The sequence below is a fragment of the Thermobia domestica genome, chromosome 9, assembly GCF_964235325.1.
Source record: "Thermobia domestica chromosome 9, izTheDome1.hap1.1, whole genome shotgun sequence".
Taxonomy (NCBI): Eukaryota; Metazoa; Arthropoda; class Insecta; order Zygentoma; family Lepismatidae; genus Thermobia; species Thermobia domestica.
In genome coordinates, this window is record NC_137462.1 from 161,201,880 (window position 1) to 161,208,530 (window position 6,651).

Sequence of the window (6,651 nt, forward strand, 5' to 3'; positions counted from 1 at the left end):
TCCACTGTAAGATAGTTAACTGTTTTTCATTGATCATTTTCATAAAAACAATATTGAGTGTTTGAACAAAAATGATTATACAATAACTATTTTTTTTTTGGAAAAATCATGCGTAAAAGTAAACACTTTTTCTTTTTTTTAATTATGAGAAAAAATTTCTTTCATGAATGCAATGAGTTCTGTTTTGTTAAGTTTAGGATCCAGCTTATTCTTGATTAATGTCTGAAGTATCGTTGGGAAACGTGCATGACAGAATTAAGTTGTGCTGAATTAGTTCGTAAAAAAGCATTTAATTCATTTAATTCGACGTCTTGTTCTGAATGTTGTGTATCATCTAGAGGAGTAGGACGTTTTGCTTTGATATATGCACTATTGTTGAAGGAAGAAGGTTGAGTTGTTTCCTTATTAAAATTAGTGGTGTTATTCATTTCCTGATTTTGTTTAGCTATACGACTGAATGGTTTTCTTGCTGGCAAAAATTCTGGTTCCTTGCTTGGGAATGAAAATACACTACCTTCTTTTCTTATAGGCAGCGATTTCCGCAACCAAGATTTGGATGAACATGCTTGCTCCGTATTTGCATTTAATTCTGTCTTTGTTAGTTGTTTCCTAACTATGGGGTTTTTTGAAAAATTCCCAATGGCTCTATTTATATAAATATTTTCGTTATAATTTTTCCGTTTCTTCTCTGGAGGGCTGCTTGTAATGTCCTCCCTGGATTTGTCTGATAATTTTGAAAAGTTCCTAGAAACCACAGTTGAATATGTATGTAAATTAGTTCCTGAATCTACTGATGTGTTAAAAGACACATTTGAGCATCCGGTAGAAATTTGAGATGGCCCTACTTGTGGAAAGCTTTGAGTCAAAGCTGGCGGTCGTTTAATTATTATATTTGCTTCGTTGAAGGATAGTTTCTCCTTCGCCATTAAAAGCATAATTTGTTGTTGACGTAATCTTTCTGGACACTGTTTATAGTCCGCTCTATGATTATTACCACAGTTAACGCATTTTGTGGTATTTGTACAAGTGTCTAGAGAATGCGGTTGACCACAATTTACACAAGTTAGTTTTTTAGAGTGACAATTAATACGCCTGTGTCCATACCTATAACATCCCATGATGCATTGTTTGGTGGTGGGTATATAAAGATGGACATCTCTTTTTAAATAATACAACTTGACTTCGTTTGGAAGGTGCTGGGAGTCGAACGTTAGGATGATGGTAGAAGTGGGTTGTAATACGTCATGGTTATCCTTTTTGTGTATACGCCTTACTGAGGTTACAGGAATATCACTTTGAATATCATTTAGTAAATCATCCGTAGAGATGTCAGTGTCTATGCCATAAATTACCCCTGTTGAATATAATAAGTGATTGGGGATGAAAGCCTCCCATTTGTTTGTAGTGAGTAAGGGATGCGAAAGAAAGTTATTTGCTTCGGCTCCAGATCTGAACTTGACTTTAATCAAGTTGCGTCCTATTTTGTCGATTACTTCTATGCCAGGTATTTCTGCATAGTATATTTGTCGACTTATTGACATTATATGCCGTTTACCCAATTCTTCTGTACTGGAACGAATGAAAACAATGTAAGGAGCTAAGTGATGATCCTTATATTTGTTTATTCCTACTTGCGTAGCATTAGTATGAGGGTTAGTTATATGTTTGTCATTTTTGACTGGTGATTGGATTACTGGCAAAGAATTTATACTAGATTGTGAAGTTTCGTTCTCCTTAATCTTACAGGAGTTTTCATTTGTTGATTCAATTTCCATAATGGAACAATTTGAAGTTTTTGGAATGTCTAAAGATTCTGTGTTAGTTTCCATCATGGCGCCTTTAGCTTCCATGTATTAGAACATGCACATTTTTAAACATTGTTTTTATATTTATTAAAGAGAAAATTGATAATAAAGAGAAATATTTATTAGGCACCTGAGTGGAAAAGTATTTTCACACTTTAAAATAATTAAAATTGGTCTCACCTATCTGGAGCAGTAATCCTGATTTTATCGTTTGAGAATGTTCTAGTAACGTTGATCACTACACTCAGCTCAATGCGAATGTATTGTCTGTGATTTTCGTTATTCTACACTCCACAGTTTTATGCTTACAAAGAATTAATTATTCTTATTACACGTAGCACACACTGTAATAATTCTGTTGGAAATTACTTCAGAAATTAATATGTATTACCAATCTTCGCTTAGCCACTTTCACTACATTCCGCCATTCGCGCGAACCTCTAAATTTTTTCGAGGTGTTTGCATTGACGCATTTTACCTTCTATTTATCATTCATATGTCTCTTATGGTTCACGAATTTTTCAGTCAGAATTAGGAAATTATGGATTCTCCCTCATTTTCCTGTCATTATCTTTTCTATATCAATTTCCTTAATGTCAATAATTATCATAAAAATATTTGTATTAGTAGCTATGTGTACTAAAATTCCAATTTTATTCAAACAAATTCTAATTTACTTTAGAATTTTAAAAACAGCTTATTTTCTTTCAAATATTTTATTATTATAATACTTGCTTCTATGTTGTTGCCTGCTGAAATTAGTTGAATGTTAAAAGGACCGTGGGAAAAATGAAGATAGGGTAATTTCAACATAATTTTCTCTGAATGTGGTGTAAAGTTTACACTGAAGTATTATACGATTTAATAATGAACATATTTCTAATGAGCAGGAACGTAGTGGTGAATCCGAACGTTTCATTACGTACAGTCTTTTTTTTTCGGAGTGAGACCATTATTTATTCTAAATATCATTATCTATATAATATCACTTATGTTTCATTTTTAAATCTAGAAAGGAGGAATTGTGAATTGATGAGTTGAATAGGCCATTAATGTTTTTCTGGACCTTGTCGAGATGTTATCTTGCTCACATACTTGCTGCGTGAGTCCTTAGCTAATTCGTCAGCCATTTTTAAAATTATACCAATATTCGAGGGAACTTGGAAGTTATTTCGTATCCCCCCAAGAAAAAAAAATATATCAATAATTGACCAAGCAACGTTGTTTTGATAGGTGAAAATCGCCACCACTCAAATATTTTAAAATTAGACTTAAATATTGGTTTTAAATTAAACAATCGATTGTGTATCTTGTGTGCTCGACTGGCCTTTTATCAATGAAAATAAAGGAATGAGAAAAAATAAGTTACAATGGTTGTTTAACGTCAAGTGGAAATCGAAATTTTACACTAAATAGTTTACAATTAACCCGTCAGTGACTCAGGAATTTAAATAGCCGCTATTACGGACGGAAGTGTATTTAAATTTTATACCTTTAACTCACATTTCCAAAGCATCTCCTTTAACACGATAAACTCTGACATATGTCAAATAATTTGAAGTTATGTCATTCCAAACATTGAAGTACAAAAGTCATTACGACATAATGATGTTGGATTCATGTGAAGTGTTACCTTCCTTCAAGAATAATTTGGGAGTTGGTGTTTCCCATAATGACGTATAGTGGTTTTCCGTATTAAAATAAAATTTATTTCAAGACTATTTCCACATCTCCAATCGGCATACTTTCCCCTTGCGGCATATAAAATAGGCCACTTTTGACGATGATGTTATAGTACAGAGAGGTAAAAGTGCACAACATGTAGAAGTTCACTGCGCCATTATCTTTCTTTCTGAGCTCGCTCGTGGCTAAGCGGTTAGTGTACACGCTTTTGGCGTGAGAGACCCGGGTTGGATTACCGGCAGGAATCCATGTGGTTCGGATCTCACGTTAAGCTGTAACTCATATAGCCTCGCCGCTAAGCTGAAATCAAATAAAAAGCCTTCTTTCTGCATATGTGAGTTTAACAGAAGAGACGTTGTAGAAGGTATTACGGCAGTTTGCTATACGACATAGTCACAGGCAGTTGGAACCAACAACGCCGGAATCTTAAAATAAGTTTCATTTTTTATGGTTCTAATGTAATCTGTTTTTATTCTTTGGAATGTATACTATGTAAGAAGAAATTAACAAAAGTAAATAATTGATTAGATATTCATATTAAGTAATATTTGATTTGTGAGATGATATGTTAGATGAATTTAATTGTCCTCTGCAGAGACTAGCTCGCAAATTATGCTGGTACAAAAGTACGCACATGGCATTAATATAAATTATCGTTTGCCAACTTAAGAAAAAAATAGGAATTTCTTGTTAATGTAATTGCTAAAGATATGATTTATTTATAATAATAATTGAATCCAGTTCCACTTCTTATTGAATGTTAGAGGAAGTGTATATATATTTCGATTTGTGTTTCTATGTATACAATTGTAAGGAAACGCATGATATAATAAGTGTAGTTTAACAAGTATTCTTTAATAATTTGTATTTCGTTTAATGTCAAAACAATTTTACATTGTACAATATTATATAACATTAATTATTTTATGCTTGTGCTGTTTTAAGTGAACATTTACCCTACCGATGGCGTAAAATGACTTATTTGTCGTTTGTTATATTATCGTTTTTCGCAATCAGAATATTAATATTATTAATATTAAACATGCTCAAACTAGAAAAAGAAAGTTCCAAAATTGTCAGGCGTAAGTTACGAGCGTCTATTTCTCTATACAATGGAGATATGAATATTTAAACACTATTCATGCCCCATTCTATGTATGAAAACATAATTATACGTAATGTATTTCAACATTATTCTTTGTCCGCAAAGAAAAAAAAATACAACTGTAATACTAACAAACTGAGTCAACCTTGCTGTGAGTATCGGAAAAGCAATGAGTTGAGAAAGTAATTTTTCAAAGTTCAGTTTTTCCGTCGCCTCCAAAAACATGAAATTTCCTTTGCACTGCCAACAATTTATTTTAATACTTATGTCGATCGAATAAAATTATGTATATGTAGAACGTATGAAAATTATGTTTCAGTTAAAATGTTTAGTCCTGGAAACTGATTCTATTATCAATCAACTAGATACCATGCGATCGGTGTTCGCAGTGGTTTCTTATGTACTTCAACATGTTTCAAACTTAATATATAAAAATGAATAACGAATCACAAAATGTCTATATATGATTAATGTAAAAAATAGTTCAGCCCAAATAATATATATATATATATATATATATATATATATATATATATATATATAGTAGTAGAAAATGGATCGATCTGGGCCAGACCTGAGCCAGTTTTAATCAACTCACAAGCCCCTGGGAAAATGACCACCTTGCACCGTGAGCCCACGGCCTTTTACGACCTCCATTTTAGGGGTGAATTTTTCAACCCCTACGAACACATAACAGAACATCAGACTACGTAACATAACGAACATACAGCAGAGCAGATTGAACTCGTACCCTTTTATGAACACTTTTTCAGGGGTGAATTCATTCTCTTTTATGAGCATATTTTTCAACCCCTATTTTAACATAGGAGATAACACATAAGCTTACGAACACATAGAAGAACAGATAACACATAACACTACGTAACACACAGCAGAGCAGATAACACATAAGACTCGTTCCCTTTTACGACCTCCATTTTAGAGGGTGTACTCGTTCCCTTTTATGAGCACTTTTTCAACCCTTATTTTAACATAGGAGATAACACATAAGATTACGAACACATAGAAGAGAAGATAACACATAATACTACGTAACACACAGCACAACAGATAATACATAGCACAGCTAATAAAAGAGCATGGCGTATTTTCCAACCCCTATTTTAAGATAACAGAAATTACGAACACATAGAAGAGCAGATAACACATAACATAGCAAGGGTGGACTCGTTCTCTTTTATGATCATATTTTCCAACCTCTATTTCAACATGACAGAGACTACGAAACATGGCGGACATAGCACAGGGGGTGTATTCATTTTCTCCACCCCTAATTGAACATAGCAGAAATTACACTGAGAGTACGTAACACACAAAAACCTCCATTTTAAGGGTGGACTCGTTCTCTTTTATAATTACTTTTTCAACCCCTATTTTAAGACAATGAATACCTATGTAACATAGCGATTGGATACGCTCTTTGAACCGTTTTGGATGAAACTCAGCATATGGGGGTTTTCGACCATGCTGACTACAAATATCATACATATTTTTACCTGGGTCCTATAGTTTATGTGGCATACGCCCTTTCTATGACAATTTTAACCGATTTGGATGAAACTCAGCATATGGGGGGTTTCGACCATGCTGATTACAAATATCATACTTATTTTTACCTGGGTCTGATAGTTTATGTGGCATACGCCCTTTCTATGACACTTAAAACCTAATAACTCGAAAACGGAGCCAAATATCGAAGTGGTGTTTCCACATTTAGCAATAGGTCATCAGGTACTACAAGTTCCAAAATTAGTGGTCATCGAGGTCAAAGGTCAAAATACTTAAAACCTAATAACACGAAAACTGAGCCACATATTGAGGTGCTGTTTCCAAATCTAGTAACTGGTCATCAACTACTACAAGTTCCAAAATAATGACCATCGAGGTCAAAGGTCAAAATACTTAAAACCTAATAACACGAAAACTGAGCCACATATTGAGGTGCTGTTTCCAAATCTAGTAACTGGTCATTAACTACTACAAGTTCCAAAATTAGTCGCCATCGAGGTCAAATGTCAAAGTACTTAAAACCTAATA